Source organism: Microcaecilia unicolor, chromosome 8 (assembly GCF_901765095.1).
Source record: "Microcaecilia unicolor chromosome 8, aMicUni1.1, whole genome shotgun sequence".
In the NCBI taxonomy this organism is placed as follows: Eukaryota; Metazoa; Chordata; class Amphibia; order Gymnophiona; family Siphonopidae; genus Microcaecilia; species Microcaecilia unicolor.
The window spans coordinates 90,818,178-90,838,317 of NC_044038.1; the positions used below are offsets into that span (position 1 = coordinate 90,818,178).

At 44.6% G+C, this 20,140-nt stretch overlaps 1 protein-coding gene across 2 annotated transcripts in view; it reads left to right on the forward strand.

Moving 5' to 3' along the window:
* The window catches only part of LOC115476473 (CD276 antigen-like), a 174,961-nt gene that overhangs the window by 12,451 nt on the left and 142,370 nt on the right, over positions 1–20,140 (forward strand). Inside the window, exon 1 of one of the 2 annotated variants that reach the window (XM_030212869.1) lies at positions 16,619–16,629. The exons of the other annotated variant lie outside the window; for it this stretch is intronic. The gene's annotated coding sequence lies outside the window, so the exon portion shown is untranslated. Of the gene's footprint in view, positions 1–16,618; positions 16,630–20,140 lie in introns of those variants that run through there. 2 annotated transcript variants of the gene reach the window in all.

Sequence of the window (20,140 nt, forward strand, 5' to 3'; positions counted from 1 at the left end):
ACCCTGGCCAGTTAAGTGCTGAATATCGACACTTAGCTGGTCAAGTCTGACTGTGCCCCTGTAAGCCCCCAAAATAGCCAGTTTCACTTAGGCGTTAACTGCTAATTTTCAGCGCCAATAACTAGTTAAGTGCTGTTGAATAAAATTAGTCCTGAACAATGATTTAACCAGTCTTTGGCTGTTTCTGGCCAGTTAAATCATTTTGTATATCAGACTCAACATTGTTTTCTTAAATATCAAAGTTTATAATGTTCTTGCAGTCCCTTCAAACTATGAAAAAAATAATAAACCATCTAGAGAGCCAGAGCTCAGTTCCATTCTATGTTCTCGATTGTCGTCCTGCAACTGAAAAAAGAATGTTTTGATGATACTGCTGGTGGCAAGACTTCCATGTAGAGGTGTGCATGGGGACATCCCCATCCCCATCCCCACCTCCTCCTCATCATATTGCTACATCCCGTCCACCATGCACACCTCTACTGCTGAGCCCTATCTGTTCATTTTATTTGGGGGTAACATGGTAGATGATGGCAGATAAAGACCTGTATAGTCCATTCAGTGTGCCCAACAAGATAACTCAAGCATAAGGTAACATGGAAGGGCCATAATCGAACGGGGCTCCATCTATAAGGCGCCCATCTCTAAATGTTCTCTATGTGTAACCTGAAATGATACAATGTGATCAAACAATTTCAGTTGATTTAACTATCAAATTCCCTAGAATATAACTTTTGTTTAGTAAATCTAAATATTCCCAATATTTATAGCAGTTTCATCAAATGTAAAATGCAAATTTATAACCATGTTGGGAGACTAAGTTTTTGTTTATGTTGTGCCTAGGACTGGCAGAACCTTTTCACAAAATTAGAATGCTACAGGACAAGAAGCAGTTAGAAAAGCCTATCCTCTATCAGAGCTGGGCAGAAAAGGAAAGAGGGTTTATTTTATTTTTGTGATAATAAGTATACTTGATCTTGATTTGTCCTTGCCATTTTTAGGACACAGACCATAGATGTCTGCCCGGCACTGGCCTTGTTCTCCAACTTCTGAAGTTGTTATTGAAGCCCCCACTCCAGCCCATCCAAATCTGTCAGCCACATCAGCGCACAGAGCCGTCTGCCCAACACTGGCCTGTCTCCAGTTTGCTGAAGCTGAATCTGTCCAGCCATGATCAGGGCACAGACTGTGGAAGTCTGCCCAGCACAGGCTTTGCTTCCCAATTACTGGTGTTGCCATTTATTCACCGTTATGCTTGTTTGGTTCCATGCATTGTATACAGGATTCCTTTCTGTTTATCCCATGCATTTTTATTTATTTATTTATTAGGATTTATTTACAACCTTGTTGAAGGAATTTACTCAAGGTGGTGTTGCAGCAAGAATACGTCATAAGCAATAAACAATTACAGCAGTAAAAATATTCAAACAACAATACAAAGTATGACATAGTATGCTAAATTACAATTTCAACACAATACATAATAAAAATGTTAATAGCATCGGGTGTAAGCAAAGGTAGAACATATAGATAGGATTTATTTACCACCTTTTTAAGGAATTCACTCAAGGCGGTGTACAGCAAGAATAAGTCATAAGCAATAGACAAGTACAGCAGCAAATATATTCAAACACACAATACAAAGTATGACGTGGAGGGACATATTGAACGGGATGACCATCTCTAGGGTGTCCATCTCTAAGGACGTTCGGTGAAGGGGCACTGGTGGGTTTTGGAGGGCTCATATTTACCACCACAAGTGTAACAGGGTGGGGGGTGGGGGGGGGGGGGAAGGGCCTGGGTCCGCCTGCCTGGAAGTGCACTGCACCCACTAAAAACTGCTCCAGGGACCTGCATACTGCTATGATGGAGCTGGTATGATATTTGAGGCTGGCATAGAGGCTGGAAAAAATGTTTATACATTTTTTTTTTAGGGTGGGAGGGGGTTGGTGACCACTGGGGAGTAAGAGGAGGTCATCCCCGATTCCCTCCGGTGGTCATCTGGTCAGTTGGGCATCTTTTCGAGGCTTGGTTGTGAAAAAAAAATGGACCAAGTAAAGTCGACCAAATGCTCGTGAGTGACGCTCTTCTTTTTTCCATTATCGGCCGAGGACGCCCATCTCTTAACCACGCCCCCATCCCGCCTTTGGTACACTGCCGACACGCCCCCGTGAACTTTGGTCGTCCCCACAACAGAAAGCAGTTGAGATGCAAAAATTGGCTTTTGATTATGCCGATTTGGGCGACCTCGGGAGAAGGACGTCCATCTCCCGATTTGTGTAGGAAGATGGGCGTCCTTCCCTTTCAAAATAAGCTAGATAGTATGGTACGTTACAATTTCAACACAATACACAATAACACATTTCAATAGCATAGGATGTAAGCAAAGATGGAACATATAGATAGATAGAGTAACAGGAGTAAGAAAATATGGGACTAGTTTAAAGAAAGTTGCTTGAACATTGTCATAGCTAGGGTTGGAGTGGGATAAACATGTCCTGCTATAGTATGTGCAGCCGGTATCATTTACTTCTGTTAAAGGCGTGGTGAAGAGCCAAGCTTTCATATGCTTCCTGAAGTAGAGATAGTTGTGTTAAGCAAAGCCTTTCAGGGAGTGCATTCCCAGAGTGTGGGGCAGGGGCGTAGCTACGGGTGGCCCTGGGTGGGCCCAGGCCTGCCCAATCTCGGCTCAGGCCCACCCAGGCAGCCGGCAGCTGTCCGGTCCTCCTCTGCCTAATTTTGTTTTTAGTGCAGCACTGCAACCATTGTACTACACGGCGCCGCTATTCCATCGCTCACTCCCGAGTCCCCATCCAGTTTTAATCTAGTTTCTGGACTCTACAGTTTTGCTTTGCTCCTCCCACTCATGCGTGCGACGGCACCGCAGTGCTGCATGGGAAGGGAATTGTGTCGGCTACCGTCGCGGTTCCGGTTCTCCACTCTTCCCTGCAAATCCTGGCAAATATAACATGAGTCTGGTGAGAGGTGGCACAAGAGGAGAAAGACAGCGGAGGACCCGATCCCCGACTCCCCCCCCCCCCCGGGTAAGTGCTCTGAAGAATGTACCCCAGTCACTCAGCCCTAGTTCTGACCCTAGTTGCATCTCTTCACATCAGGAATGGTAGTTTTCCAGACCATACAACAGATGTCTTTTTGAATCCAACATGCTATGTTTACAGAGGGTTAAAACATGACTGCTGCATGATACGTTTTACATAGGGTAAAACATGTATCATGCAGCAGCCATGGATTTAAAACCCTACTGCTTCCAAGCAGTCAAGCACATTTCTTCCTCTGTTTCTGCTCTATTTCATCCAGCCATACTTGGAAATGTAAATACAGTAGAACCTGCACAGTATGCAGACTACTTGGTATGTAACGTTTCTCTGAATCTTCTCACTCTCCATTGAACGTGAATAATACTTGGACCAACAACCTGCTTGAAACTTACCATAAAAGCAACCAAGGCAGAAATTTTATTGGGCTTTAGCAAATCAAAGATGCAATCAAGGAGAACGGTTACTGAACAGTACAATTATCAATCTGTCTATCAGAGAGGATAAGAGGTAAACTTAACAACTATTGCGATAAGTAGTTTTATCAAACATAAGGACAATAAATGTCAGTAATCTCAATAGCAAAAATAGTAGTGAGTGAAAGAAAGTTAAAAGAAAAGGAGGGGAAAAATGGGAAACCAAAAGAAAGAAGAGGAAGAATGATCATGATAATATCTTTAAAGTTACTGTTATAAACCTTGTTGTATTAATATGTTAGTAAGTGGCATTAACATAAAATAATATGTAATATATATTATTCAGATTTATTTATAGACATCATGTTATTGTCCTTTCTGTACCAAATAGTTTTTTAATAGGTAGCCATACTTTGTCAGTTTGTGGAGAGGTTTTAAATTTGATGGGAAGAGAAGTTTCAAACTTACGGATTTGCAGTATTGAGTGCCACCAGAAGTGGGAATTGAATTTAGTGTTATCCTTCCAGTTAGCTAAAACCATTATGAGAGCTATTGCAATTAAGGTATCATAATTTAGAATTATACATATCTAAAGGGTTTTCCAAAGCTAAGGATCCAAATATAATTTTGTTGGTTGAAAGAGCTTTTGAAAAGTGTAGTACATCAGATATTATTTCCCAAACTTATTCCATTTATTTATTTACTTACTTAAATAATTTATACTACGTTCTATCTAGAATTCTATGGAATCTTGCTACTCATTTGGATTCTGCCAGGTATTTGTGACTTGGATTGGCTTCTGTTGGAAAAAGAATACTGGGCTAGATGGACGTTTAGTTTGACCCAGTAGGGCAATTTCATGTTTGAGTGCCAGATTTTAATTGCTGGAAATTTAAGCCAGAGTATTGGGTCTTCAGGTTAAGGTGCTGCCCTCAGTCATTCCTGAACTGTGCATTGTAGTTTTGCCTTCCTGGTTTTCTTCTAGTAATAGCTCATATAATCTTGGGGTCCCCTGAAGTGGGAAGGGAAAAGCCGATGCCAGGCTGAAGGGCAGGGATGGGACTGATGCCAGGCTGCAGGACAATTGCTAATGTATGGTCCTCTATTCTGTAATTGATGAGAGTTAGTATGTGCTCTGCATGTGACCAAGGTGAGAGATTCTGCGGGCGTGTAGTTTGTGTCGGGTTGTATGAGTCTCACTTGTCTGACTTTTCCAATGGGAAGTGTATTGCTGTTATGTATATGCACTGCTGCATTTATAAAAGTACTGTTATTGGTATTCGTGTTCAGAATTGGTGTTGAGTTGCAACATAGGCTCTAAAGGATTTTGTATTGCTATTGAGGTGCTACCAGAATTTGAATACATCTTTCCTGTGTATTTATATTGCAAGATCCTGTTGTGTGTTGAGAGGCTTGCCACTGTAGTAGACTTATATCTGGTCAATTTTAAGATATGGGAAAATGTAATTATATTTAAAAATATTGGTTTTTCTGTTATGTATGTGGTTTACGCTGATGTAGCTGTTAGGCAGACAACTTAGAAATCCATCATCAAGTGCATTCTAAGGCCTTGTTTTGTAGTATCCCAAGAAACACTACTCATACCTATATACATAGTGCCCACCCATATTAACTCTGGGCCCACCCAAAATGTCAAGTCTGGCTACGCCACTGGTGTGGGGGCTACTCCGGAGAAGGGTCGCTTGTAGATATCACATTGTGTGATGTCCTTTGGAGAGGGTGTGGTTATGGAAACTCCTTGGAAGGACCTTACTGACCTTGAAGGTATGTAGAGGTAGATCCTGTTCTTCAAATACTCTGGGTCATTTCCTTTAAGGGCCTTGAAGGTCAAACATAGGGTTTTAAATTTGGCTCTATATTGTACTGGTAGCCAGTGAAGTTATGCAAAAACAGTATGATGTAGTCACATCGCTTACAACCGCAGCATTCTGAATCAGTTTGAGCTAGTGCAAACCCTTTGTAGTCAGATCAGTGTGGAGTGCATTCTCCGAGGACAAGCAGGCTGCTTGTTCTCACGATTGCGTCGTCGTCCGCGACGGCCCAGGAAACCGGCAAAAGTTTTGACAGCAAAAACAAAGAACTCTCCAGAATGCTCTGCCACGCGGGCCGAACACAACGCGCATGCGCGAATGGCTTCCTGCCCGCGACATGAGCGTGCCCTCTCAGTTTCTTTTTGTCCTGCGATCTTGAGTGCCATGTTTTGTTTGAGTGCTCAAAATTTTCAGCTCCAGAGACTTGTTTTTCACGTTTATCGCCCCTTTTTTTTCATTTCCTGTGCTGTTTTACAAAATTATTAAAATTTTAAAAGAGTTATTTTTTCCCTTGTCTTCTTAGTCTTCTTTAAGCTTCCTTCTCTTTTTGTCGCGGCTGCCTTTTAGGCAGCTCCGGGTCTTTTTTTCCCTTTTTGTGCCTTTTTATTGGCACGATCGAGTCCTTTAATTTCGCAGCCGCTGTTTTTCCGTCCATGTCATTGAAGACTCCCAGCGGCTTCAAGCGTTGTACTCGCTGCAACCGGACCATCTCAGATACCGACCCCCACATGTGGTGTCTCTAGTGCCTTGGGCCCGAACATTTGCCAGCTGCTTGTAAGTTGTGCTCTTTAATGAAAAAACGGACCCAAGTGTCTCGAGAGGCTCAACGTGAGCGACTTTTTGCTGATCGGTCCGGTCCTTCGACATCGGTACCGAGGTCGGCGGCATCGGTGTCGAGGGAAGCATTGACTTTGAGAGCGCAGGTAATGGCTGCTGAACGACCACATCGCGCTGGGAGCAGCGAGGCATCAAGTGGGTCTCCACCTGTCTTGAGGCCTACTGCTATGCAGGCCCCCTGGGACCGACCTTTGTCAGACCTGGCCCCGAGGAGGCGTGAGGATTCCACGTCCTCCTCTTCGGTACCGAGGAGTCTCGATGACGGGCATCGAGCAAAGGCTAAGAAGCACCGTCATCGATCTCCTTCCATGCACTGGTAGTGGGAGCTCCGGAGAGCCGAGGGATTTGGCACCCGAGAAGTGTCGGTATCGAGAGGACCACTCACCCTCTATACAGGAGATGCCAATGTGTCGGTCTTCTGGCAGCTCGGTACCGGCTCTCGAGCCCCCTCAGGTTCTGCCACGAGCTCCTACACCGGCCCTGCAGCCTTTCCTGATGGACGCTCTCGATGAGCGCATCAGGGCCCTTCTTCCAGAGCTTCTGGAGGGGTTGCTGCGCCAGTCTGCGTCGGTGCCAAGGGTGCTTGCGCCTTCTGCATCGACTGTTGAAGTGGCATCCTTCGCCTGTGGTGAAGTCTCTGTCCTCGGTGCTGCTTGAGGCATCTGCGTCGGCCACCACTCGGGTCGATTCTCCCTCGATGTCGGCGGAGGAAGCTTCGCCGCAGTCCAGGCAGGAGTCGACTTCTCAAAATCCCCCCCCCCCCCCCCGAGGACGTCGATCCTCGACATCGAGACAGGCTCGGGTTCGGGCTGCTCTTAGAGAGCTTTTGTCCGACACCGATGATGAGTGCTCGTGGGAAGAAGAGAAAGATCCCAGATACTTTTCGGAGGAAGAGTCATATGGGGGTCCCCTCTGATCCTACTCCACCGATTGAAAGAAGATTGTCTCCACCTGAGAGTCTTTCTTTTTCCTTTTTTGTTCGGGAAATGTCTAAGGACATTCCATTCCCTATGGAGGTTGTGGGTGAGCCCAGGGCAGAGATGCTCGAGGTCTTGGATTATCCTCCACCCACAGAGGTTGCAACGGCTCCCTTGCATAACACACTCAGGGAAGATCTTATGCGAAATTGGTCGTTCCCTCTTTCTAATCCAGTGGTCCCCAATACAGAGTCCATGGAGAGCCTGTAATGGTGAAGTCTCAACTGCCTCATGATTCCATGTTGGTGGACTCTGCTCTCAGAAGAGCCAAGAGTACTAGAGACTATGCCTTGGCACCCCCAGGCAGAGAGTCTAGGACCTTGGATTCTTTTGGGAGGAAAACGTATCAGGCTGCTATGTTCACCGCCGAGATCCAAACTTACCAGCTCTACACGAGCATCCACTTACGGAACTTGGTGAGGCAACTGTCCAGTTTGGTCGAAGCCCTTCCTCCGGAGCTCGCCGTACCTAGAGTACTGATATAACTGAAAAACGAGCTTGCGGAGCTACTGCTAGTGATATGCAACTTATCCTTAAAATCGAGCGTGGTACTGGAAGATTGGAAGGTGGCCAATGTAACGCCCATTTTTAAAAAAGGCTCCAGGGGAGATCTGGGAAATTATAGACCGGTGAGTCTGACGTCGGTGCCGGGGAAAATGGTAGAGGCTATTATTAAAAACAAAATTACAGAGCACATCCGAGGACATGGATTACTGAGACCAAGTCAGCATGGCTTTGTGTGGGGAAATCTTGCCTGACCAATTTACTTCAATTCTTTGAAGGAGTGAACAAACATGTGGACAAAGGGGAGTCGGTTGATATTGTGTATCTGGATTTTCAAAAGGCGTTTGACAAGGTACCTCATGAAAGGCTACAGAGGAAATTGGAGGGTCATGGGATAGGAGGAAATGTCCTATTGTGGATTAAAAACTGGTTGAAGGATAGGAAACAGAGAGTGGGGTTAAATGGGCAGTATTCACAATGGAGAAGGGTAGTTAGTGGGGTTCCACAGGGGTCCGTGCTAGGACCGCTGCTTTTTAATATATTTATAAATGATTAGAGATGGGAGTAACTAGCGAGGTAATTAAATTTGCTGATGACACAAAGTTATTCAAAGTCGTTAAATCGCGACAGGATTGTGAAAAATTACAAGAGGACCTTACGAGACTGGGAGACTGGGCGGCTAAATGGCAGATGATGTTTAATGTGAGCAAGTGCAAGGTGATGCATGTGGGAAAAAAGAACCCGAATTATAGCTACGTCATGCAAGGTTCCACGTTAGGAGTTACGGACCAAGAAAGGGATCTGGGTGTCGTCGTCGATAACACACTGAAACCTTCTGCTCAGTGTGCTGCTGCGGCTAAGAAAGCGAATAGAATGTTGGGTATTATTAGGAAAGGTATGGAAAACAGGTGTGAGGATGTTATAATGCCGTTGTATCGCTCCATGGTGCGACCGCACCTTGAGTATTGTGTTCAATTCTGGTCGCCGCATCTCAAGAAAGATATAGTAGAATTGGAAAAGGTGCAGCGAAGGGCGACTAAATGATAGCGGGGATGGGACGACTTCCCTATGAAGAAAGACTAAGGAGGCTAGGGCTATACAGCTTGGAGAAGAGACGGCTGAGGGGAGACATGATAGAGGTATATAAAATAATGAGTGGAGTGGAACAGGTGGATGTGAAGCGTCTGTTCACGCTTTCCAAAAATACTAGGACTAGGGGGCATGCGATGAAACTACAGTATAGTAAATTTAAAACAAATCGGAGAAAGTTTTTCTTCACCCAACGTGTAATTAAACTCTGGAATTCGTTGCCGGAGAAAGTGGTGAAGGCGGTTAGCTTAGCAGAGTTTAAAAGGGGTTGGACGGATTCCTAAAGGACAAGTCCATAAACCGCTACTAAACGGACTTGGAAAAATCCAAAATTCCAGGAATAACATGTATAGAATGTTTGTATGTTTGGGAAGCTTGCCAGGTGCCCTTGGCCTGGATTGGCCGCTGTCGTGGACAGGATGCTGGGCTCGATGGACCCTTGGTCTTTTCCAGTATGGCATTACTTATGTATTTATGTACTTATGTACCTTTTCACCAGGTGGTCAGGCAGCAGAAGGCGTGTCACAAATTCCTGGCCAGGGGTACTTACTACACTTTGATGTGGCATCCCGAGTAGCTGCTGAAGGTATAGTGATGCGCAGACTCTCATGGTTGTGTGTCTCTGACCTGGATCATAAGACCCAGCAGCGAATGGCGGATGTTCCTTGCCGGGGGGGATAATCTTTTTGGAGAAAAAGTAGAGGACATGGTCGATTAGATAAAAAAGTAACTTAATGCTATGGATTCTCTCTCCCACCGGATGTCTTCTGCTACCACCTCCTCATCTAGGAGGTTTTTTTGGAGGGGTGCTCCCTATTCCTACAATAGGTGTAGGTACACTCTTGCTTCTCGGCAGCCTGTCCAGGCTCAGTCCCAGCGCACATCGTTCCCATCAATGCATGCGACCAAGGCCCTGCGGCTCCCAGCAAAAGCAAGGGACAGGCTTTTTGACTGGCTCCAGTGCAGCATAGCCTCAGAAAAAGTGTCCGTGCCGGACGACTTGCTGGTTGGAGGGAGGTTAATATTTTTTTCACCAAAGGTGGCCTCTTATAACCTCCGACAGGTGGGTTCTTCAAATAGTTCAGTTAGGATACACACTCAATCTGGAATCCATGCCTCCAAATTGTCCACCAGGAGCTCAGTCCTTCAGCTCCCAGCACAAGCAGGTACTTGCAGAGGAACTTTTCGCCCTTCTAAAGGCCAATCCGGTCGAACCCGTTCCACCAGGGGAAGAAGGGCTGGGATTCTATTCCTTGTACAAAAGAAAACAGGGGGGATGCATCCCATCCTAGACCTAAGGGCCCTGAACACATTCCTTGTCCGAGATGGTTTCCCTAGGCACCCTTCTTCCCATGATTCAGGAAAATGATTGGCTATGCTCTCTGGACTTAAAGGATGCCTATACCCACATCTCGATACTCCCAGCTAACAGGAAGTATCTTCGATTTCGACTGGGAACTCGGCACTTTCAGTACTGTGTACTGCAGGGTTCAGCAGGCGGCCAGCAAACAATCAAGTAGCCCAGGAAACAAGCAGGAACAAAGGCAGGCAGTAACAGTAGAATACTCCAGAAAACAAGCAGGAACAAAAGCAGGCAGTAACAGTAGAATACTCCAGGAACCAAGCAGGGTCAAATGCAGGCAGTAACAGTAGAATACTCCAGAAAACAAGCAGGAACAAAGGCAGGCAGTAACAGTGGAATACTCCAGGAACCAAGCAGGGTCAAATGCAGGCAGCAACAGTAGAATACTCCAGAAAACAAGCAGGGTCAAAGGCAGGCAGCAACAGTAGAATACTCCAGGAACTAAGCAGGGTCAAAGGCAGGCAGCAACAGTAGAATACTCCAGGCAACAAGCAGGGTCAAAGACGACCTCTGTTGCAAAGGCAAAGCCTGAAAGTTCCCAGGTGCTTAATAAAGGCACTACAGATGAGGTCACCAGTAAGGGTGGGGCTTGGCAGCAACAACAGCAGAGCATGGCTTGGCTGGAACAGGATCCCAGAATGGACTAGACTGGACTGGAACGGATTTCAGGATTTACACACAGGCTTCAGGATTTACAAACAGACTTGGCTTGGCTGGAGGAATCCCAAAGCAAGTCTGACAGGGAATATAGTCACAATCGTGACAATCAGTTCGGGCAGTCAGTGCTGCAGAATCTGTTCGGGGTTTAAAATCCAACTCACCCCCCTAGGCCCATTTTTGTTCCTTTCCAGGCTGCACTCTCAGTTAGTTGATTTTGGTTTCAGGTCAATCTATGTTATGCCCTTGCCGTTGCGAGGCCCAATTGACCAATGTTCATTGTTTTGAGTGAGCCTGGGTGCTAGGGATACCCCAATCGTGAGAACAAGCAACCTGCTTGTCCTCGGAGAAAGTGTAGATACATACCTGTAGCAGGTATTCTCCGAGGGCAGCAGGCTGATTGTTCTCACAATCCATCCCTCTTCCCCTTTGGAGTTGTTCTATTCTCTGTTTTTGCTTTTTATTGAACTGAGAGGGCACACTCGCATTGCGGGCGGGAAGCCATTCGCGTATGCGCGCTGTGTTCAGCCCGTGCGGCGGAGCATTCTAGAGAGTTCTTTGTTTTTGCTGTCAAAACTGGGCCATCGCAGACGATGACGACCCAATCGTGAGAACAATCAGCCTGCTATCCTCGGAGAATACCTGCTACAGGTATGCATCTACACTTTACAGTAACCCAGTCTTGATGTTATCATGGCATGCACAGCTGAGACAAGGGTTGATTTTTCAATGTAAAGAGAGAGGCAGCATAGTTGTCGCAAGTGATAGAAGCTGCTTTTGAAGGTTGCTTGGATTTGGGGGATCAGAGTAAGTGCTGAATCGAGCTGTATTCCAAGAGTCCTGACTTGTGATTTGGGGGGGAGTTCATATTTTCCAAACTGAAAAATGAGCTTGCGGAGCTATTGTTAGAAATATGTAATTTATCCTTAAAATTGAGGGTGGTACCGGAAGATTGGAGGGTGACCAATGTAATGCCGATTTTTAAAAAAGGTTCCAGAGGAGATCCAGGAAACTATAGACTGGTGAGTCTGACATCGGTGCCGGGCAAAATGGTAGAGACTATTATTAAGAACAAAATTACAGAGCATATTCAAAAGCATGGATTATGAGACAAAGTCAACATGGATTTAGTGAAGGGAAATCTTGCCTCACAAATCTACTACATTTCTTTGAAGGGGTGAACAAACATGTGGATAAAGGAGAGCCAGTTGATACTGTGTATCTGGATTTTCAGAAGGCATTTGACAAAGTACCTCATGAAAGACTCCAGAGGAAATTGGAGAGTCATGGGATAGGAGGTAGTGTTCTATTGTGGATTAAAAACTGGTTAAAAGATAGAAAACAGAGGGTAGGGTTAAATGGTCAGTATTCTCAATGGAGAAGGGTAGTTAGTGGGGTTCCCCAGGGCTCTATGCTGGGACCGCTGCTTTTTAACATATTTATAAATGGCCTAGAGATGGGAGTAACTAGTGGGGTAATTAAATTTGCTGATGACACAAAGTTATTCAAAGTCGTTAAATCATGGGAGGATTGTGAAAAATTACAAGAGGACCTTACGAGACTGGGAGACTGGGTGTCTAAATGGCAGATGACGTTTAATGTGAGCAAGTGCAAAGTGATGCATGTGGGAAAGAGGAACCCGAATTATAGCTACATCATGCAAGGTTCCACGTTAGGAGTCACAGACCAAGAAAGGGATCTAGGTGTCGTCGTTGATTGATAAGTTGAAACCTTCTGCTTGTGCTGCTGCGGCTAAGAAAACAAATAGAATGTTAGGTATTATTAGGAAATGAATGGAAAACAAAAATGAGGATGTTATAATGCCTTTGTATCGCTCCATGGTGCGACCGCACCTTGAGTATTGTGTTCAGTTCTGGTCGCCGCATCTCAAAAAAGATATAGTGGAATTAGAAAAGGTGCAGAGAAGGGCGACGAAAATGATAAAGGGGATAGGACGACTTCTCTATGAGGAAAGGCTAAAGCGGCTCAATGTGTAATTAAACTCTGAAATTCATTGCCAGAGAATGCGGTAAAGGCGGTTAGCTTAGCGGAGTTTTAAAAAGGTTTGGACGGCTTCCTAAAGGAAAAGTTCATAGACCGTTATTAGATGGACTTGGGGAAAATCCACTATTTCTGGGATAAGTAGTATGGAATGTTTTGTACATTTTTGGGATCTTGCCGGGCATTTGTGACCTGGATTGGCCACTGTTGGAAACAGGATGCTGGGCTCGATGGACCTTTGGTTCCTCCCAGTATGGCAATACTTATGTACATATGTAGAAGGTTTGATGTCAGGTATGTCCCCACTTGTGTTAGGGACCCACAGAAACTCGGTTTAGGCAAAGTTTGTTGTTTTTGGCCCATTCTTTAATTGATGATAGACAGGTAATCAGTTTATTCAGGGCTGTGGGCAAGTCGGGTTCAATGGGTATGAGTAGCGCACATCATCCGCATAGATGTAGATCTGAGTATCCATTGACCGAATCAGCTTGGCTAGTGGCTTGAGGCAAATATGGAACAGAATAGGTAGATATTGAACAGAATAGGTGATAGTATCAATCCTTGTGGTACCCCACAGGTCAGTGCCGATGGTGGTGATGAGGTGCTGCTGAACACTGGACTGTTTCCTGTCTGATAGATAGGATCTGAACCAGGCAAGTACTGTATCACTGATACCTGTTTCTGCCAGTCATGCTAGCATAATATCAAGATCCACAATGGCAAAAGCTGCTGAGAAATTAGCAGTACTAACACCGAGGCAAATCCTGTCTCGGTTTCTGTGAAGATCATCTAGTAGGGATGCAAGGACTGTTTCTGTTCCATAACTGGGTCTGAATCCAGGTTGACATGGATCTAGCCAGTTTCTCTCCTCTAGCCAGTCATTGAGTTAATCACAGACTATTTCTTCTATACATTTTCCTAAAAATGGGATGTTGGATGCTGACCAGTAATTTTCAAGTTTGTCCTGGTCAATGTTGTTCTTCTTTAACAAAGGACACACCACTTCCCTTTTTATGTTTAATTTTCTTTATTAACTTTTTTCATTTTACATTCACATTTATTGTAAGTCACATTGAGCCTGCAAAGAGGTGGGAAAATGTGGGATACAAATGCAATAAATAAAAATATTCTGAAAATGTTAGAAAACTTACATATTATTTTACAAATTCAAAACAAATTGAAAGGAAATTATAGTCTGATTTTTAACCATGTTATTATTGGATCCAAGAACAAGGTAATAATTAATAAAGCAATATAAAGTTAAAGAAAACAAAAAATAAGTTTTCCTTAGGAGCAGAAGATTCACTAACATTGCAATCAAGCTACAGCATTATTCTCTGAGACTGCTCCAGGGAGCTCTTTCATACGTTCTCTACTTTCAACAAATTCTTTAAGTTTCTTGGGATCAAAAAAAAGATAAGTTTGCAAGTTAAACACTATTATACATTTTGCAGGGAAATTTGATAAAGAAGGTGGCTCCTAGAGCCAGAACCCTTGACTTAAACGTCATTAGTTCTTTCCTTCTAACCAACGTTTCCCTCGCCAAATCAGGAAATATATTTATTTTTCTCCTATGAAAACATCTCCAACATGTTTGAAAAATAAACATCCAAACAAAAAAAACACAGCACCACGGGCCTTTAAAAATGGAACACAGTTCTTTAATGAATGAGCCTTGACAAAAAGACCTGACATGGGCCGTGTTTCGGTGACTAGCACCTGCGTCAGGGGTCCCCACGTCTCATATAGTAAAAGCTACAAAGCACCAAGGCACTTTCACTTTCTGTAACCAAACGGATGACTTAAACGTCATTAGTTCTTTCCTTCTAACCAACGTTTCCCTCGCCAAATCAGGAAATATATTTATTTTTTCTCCTATGAAAACATCTCCAACATGTTTGAAAAATAAACGTAAAATATTAATTTTGTCCAATTCAAGGGCAAATGTTACTAACAAAGTGGCCCGTTCCTTTTCCACTGAAGTTTCTAGAATTTCTGTTAAGTTCAAACTTTCTTTTGGTAGGTCTTCTTTAGGTTTGTAGGTTCCTTTAATATAGTAAAGTTTAGTCACAGGAGGGTGATTCTCGCTTGGCAATTTCAATATTTCTACCATATATTTTTTAAATAATTCCAAAGGAGAAATATAGGAAGATTTAGGAAAATTCAAAAGTCTTAGGTTATTCCTCTTAAGTTGATTTTCTAAGTTTTACATTTTCCGAGCATGTGAATTTTTTTCTTTTATTATGGTAGTTACCACTTCTTTGACTGTTTTAACTTCGGTTCCTACTTTCACAATTCCTTTTTGTTGCTCCTCTATCTTATTGGACATTAAAGAAAATTCTTTTTTCAATTCAACTGTGTCTCTCTGCAAAGAGACTGATATTTGTTGTAGAGATGAAATAACCCCCTGGATAGCGTCCCAGAGTAAGTCCAATGTGATTGTTTTCGGTCTTACCAATCTGACGTTTTCACCAGAAGCAAGACTCTGTTGTTGTAAGGTGGGATTCAATAGAACTGTTTCTCCCTCCTTAGCTGTTATAATGTTTTATTTTATTTATTTTTGTTACATTTGTACCCCATGCTTTCCCACTCAAGGCAGGCTTAATGCGGCAGGCAATGGAGGGTTAAGTGACTTGCCCAGAGTCACAAGGAGCTGCCTGTGCCTGAAGTGGGAATCGAACTCAGTTCCTCAGTTCCCCAGGACCAAAGTCCACCACCCTAACCACTAGGCCACTCGGAGAAGACATAGCGATAGGACCTCCCGCGTTCCTCTGGAGATCTGTACCATCTTCGGGCGTCTCCAGCTGTAGATCTCGTTCCAGCTCGCTTGTGCTTCCGGGTCGCAGCGGGGTCATACCTGAGGGAGGACTAAGCGACACTCCCTCAATGCTGTAGTTCGCCGTTGGAATCACGATCCCTGAGGCAATCACTGGTTTCACCGACGCTTGGACCCCAAAAGCCTCGAGAGTAGGCTGGTAAGCGGTAGGGTTCCCAACCGGGCCCGAGGAGGTAGGGGCTCCGGTTTTCCCTTTCCTCTTCCCCATTCTAACTGAGGAGTGCGCCACTAACCTGCAAATTCAGACGAGGCTCAGGAGCTCCTACAGCGTATGTCTGCTCCCGACGCCATCTTGGATCCCATTCCCTCACCACTTCCCTTTTTAATGGTGTTGGTAGTTGTTCCTTAGAAAGAGAAGAGTTCCTGCTTGACTGCTGCACTATCTGTGATGGGCAGGGGTCGAGAGAGCAGGTAATTGTTCGAAGGTCTGTTAGGATATTGTCAAGGCCCATATGTCTGTGTCAGGAGGGGGTGAGTTTGTGCGCAGAAGCGGAGCCAGGATGAGGCAGGTTGACGGCGCGGGGGGAGCGAGAGCGGACTTCTGCCGGCACACATTTTCAGTGCTCACTTCCACTCCTGTCTATTAAACGTCCTGCAGCATCTCATAGGTTTGCTTGCTTTGTGACTTCACCCAAGGCGCAGCCAATCAGTGGGATTCATGATGTCAGTTTGATCTACAGCACCTAGCAGACCATGGTTCTGTTTGGGGGAGCGGCCACTCCCCTGGTGCCCCACCTAGCTACGCCACTGTTTGTGCGCTCTTGGCTAGCTGATTGGAGACTGGTTGGGACTGCCCGTAAATCCTGGTGGAGGCTTTTAATTTTGTTGGCAAAGTATTCAGCAAAATCATTGCAGTTCTGTTGTGGGGGTTGCAGTAGGCTGTTTACTATGCTGAACAGGTGCTTGGTTGAATTGGCAGCCTGTTCAATGCATTGAACGAAATACTGTTTTTTGCTGCTGTTAAGACTTGGTAGTACTTTGTCATGTGATTCCTACAGTTTAGCCATCTCCTTTCCAGTTTCCGTCTTTCGTGCTTAAGGGTCCAAAGTTCTAAGAAAACCAAGGTGAGCATTTGTGACTGGGGCATAAAATCTTTTTTAGTGGTGCTGTTTTCCCTAAGGACTTAGCTACTTGTGTATTCCAAATATCAACCTGTTCTGACACTGTAGTTGTATTTTCATCCACGTTATCCGTTACCATTTTCATCTCCTCCACCTCCTGCGGGAGGGCATTCCAGGTATCTATCACCCTTTCTGTGAAAAAGTACTTCCATCCTGACATTATTCCTGAGTCCCCCTCTGTTTGTTAATTACTCCAGAGATGCTATTCAAGGAATAGCAGCACAATTAGATGCCACCAGTAGAATGGCAATGGAAAACTGAATGATTCTTGACATGATGACAGCATCGGATGGTGGTGTGTGTGTTAAACTAGGTACTCGATGTTGTACCTTTATCCCCAAGAACACTGCTCCAGACAGATCAATCTCCAGAGCTCTGAAAGGCCTCACCTCACTTTCAGAGGAACTGGCTCACAACTCTGGTATTGACACCTCTTGGACAGGTTGGCTGGATAAAACGTTTGGAAAATGGAAGAATATTTTTGTTTCAGTTGCAATTGCTATTGCTGTTTGCATTGCTATTTTCATAGTTGTAGGATGTAGAAGGCTGCGCAGGCTTCTGTTTCTATGAGTCTGACGTCCTGCACGTATGTGCAGGACGTCGGACTCACGGAGGCAGAAGCCTGCGCGGCCACATTGGTGATCTGCAAGGGCCGACTTCTACATGGAATGTTGCTAGTGGAATAGCAACATTCCATGTAGAATCTCAAATAGTAGCAACAGTGGAGGAGTGGTCTAGTGGTTAGGGTGGTGGACTTTGGTCCTGGGGAACTGAGGAACTGAGTTTGATTCCCACTTCAGGCACAGGCAGCTCCTTGTGACTTTGGGCAAGTCACTTAACCCTCCATTGCCCTAGGTACAAATAAGTACCTGTATACAATATGTAAGCCGCATTGAGCCTGCCATGAGTGGGAAAGCACAGGGTACAAATGTAACAAAAATAAAAAATAAATAAGTTTTGGGGGGGGGGGGGGGGGGGGAACTGCACTGATTAAGCAAATTTAAGAAAGACTCTAAGGGGCTCATTTTCAAAGCACAAAGTTCCATAGGCTTGAAAACAAACCTTTTAAGTAAAATATTGGTTTTTTCCATGTTGTGATGCTTTAAGTTGCAAGTTCAATCCTTAAAGCAGTGACTCCCAAACCTGGTCCTGGAGGCACCCCATCCAGTCAGGTTTTCAGTATATCCACAATGAATATTTATGAGAGAGATTTGCATGCAGTGGAATCAGGTGCTTGCAAATCTCATGAATATTCATCGTGGGTATCCCGAAAACCTGACTGGCTGGGGGAACCACTGCCTTAAAGCATGGATTCAGTCAAGGAAATGCTCAGCACGTAGCACTTCCACTTAAATACAGACGTACAATGGAGGAAAAAAGTATTTTTCAAATGAGATCAAGTTGTAGGCCATGTCCTGGTTGTTATGCTTTTGGATAGCACTGACAGAACTTAGTAGGGCTCACAGGACAGAAAACAGAAATGTGCTTGCGGTTCTGTCTGATAGAGCTGTTCATTTGTGAGTGGCTACCTCCCTGTACCCAGTGTTTTGGGCAGCTGTATTGGTTAGTATCACAGAATGGAACGTATGCCTCCCCTCCTCCCTCTAACTCTGCTGGTTGACTGTCCTGTACCTCCAGCACTGCTGGATATACTTCAGCCCCCCCCCCCCCCCCAATCTCTCTCCTCCTCTGTCTTGCTTATTACCTCTCGCCTTGACTACTGCAACCTACTCCTCACTGGCCTCCCACTTAGCCATCTAACTCCCCTTCAATCCGTTCAGAACTCTGCTGCACATCTTATCTTCCGTCTGAACCGATATGCTCATATCACCCCTCTCCTCAAGTCACTTCACTGGCTTCCGATCAGGTACCGCATACAGTTCAAGCTTCTCCTACTTACCTACAAATGCACTCGATTTGCAGCCCCTCATTACCTCTCTACTTTCATCTCCCCTTACGTTCCTACCCAAAACCTCCGCTCACAGGTCAAATCCCTCCTCTCAGTACCCTTCTCCACCACCGCCAACTCCAGGCTCCGCCCTTTCTGCCTTGCCTCACCCTATGCTTGGAATAAACTCCCTGAGCACATACGCCAAGCCCCCTCCCTCCCCATCTTCAAATCCTTACTCAAAGCCCACCTCTTCAGTGTCGCATTTGGCACATAACCGCTATACCTCTACTCAGGGAATCTAGTCTGTGTCCTGAAAATGGCAGATACAAATCAAGGTAAGGTATACACAAGAAGTAGCACATATGAGTTTATCTTGTTGGGCAGACTAGATGGACCGTGCAGGTCTTTTTCTGCCGTCATCTACTATGTTACTATGTTGTATTATCCCATGCCTTAGAGAATTAGTACTATGTGTAGTTACTGCTGCTATAAGCAAGAGAGAACCTGCAGGTCATTATGTCCTGTATGAACGCTTTACCACTGATACTGAGCTTGTTGCTGGAACAGAAGAAGAATCATATGCTTCTATGTACTTTTCAAACCATTAGTGGTTAACATGGCTTTCATATATATTTTTGGCCTATTACGGTTAAGTCATTTGCAATATTCATCATTATAAGACTCATGAATTTGCAATACTTATTAATGTCAATAGATTTCTTTTGTATAACAGATATTTACACTCCTAGTAATGTTAAATGAAATATAGCTGCCTTGTTATTTCCAATTTGAGCAAAACTTAAAACACTCAGAACATGACTACTGACTGATTACTGTTGTAGTAATAATCTTAGCTTGTTGCAGTCATACACTCAACCTCATTGATTCCTTTGTATGATACCTAGGCTTATGTGACTTCTCATATACCCAGGTTTTACCTGTTCCAAAGGAGTAGCTGTTGAATACATAGTTAGGTTTTTTTTGGGTGGTTTACCTTAAGAGGGAAACAGCATGGACGTTTTACGTAGTATATATCTATGTACTGAAAGCTTGACTTTCACTACGGCCTCAGTCCCATGTCTTGACAGAGCATCCCTCCCACTTCAGATATATTTCTTCCCCCCCCCCCCCCCCCCCCCCCCCCCACAGGACTCTATGAGCCCTCTGGAAAAGATGGCCACACCCATAGTCAGGTGTGCAGGCTGTTTTTAGAGGTCCGGCAAGAGGGGAAATGAATATATATGGCCGCCCTTGCTCTCAGTAAAATACAGGTCAATGGCTCAGGCTAAAGAGCTAGGCCTCTACAAGCAAATGGCTCATAATAAGAGCTGGGCTTCTCTTAAAAATCCAAAGTCATCTCTGATACAAAATACCTTTTTCTGCAGCACAAGCTGAACTGAGTTCTCAGGGAGCTGGCACGGGAGGGGGTCCTTTGCTCTTATAAACATGCCTGGGACTGGCATCGGTGAAGAGTCATGAGAAAGATGTTTTGGGCTAATGAAAGTAGATAAAGGTGAAACAGGCCCTCGGCTAGTAAATCAGGAGACAAGAGGCAAATGATTC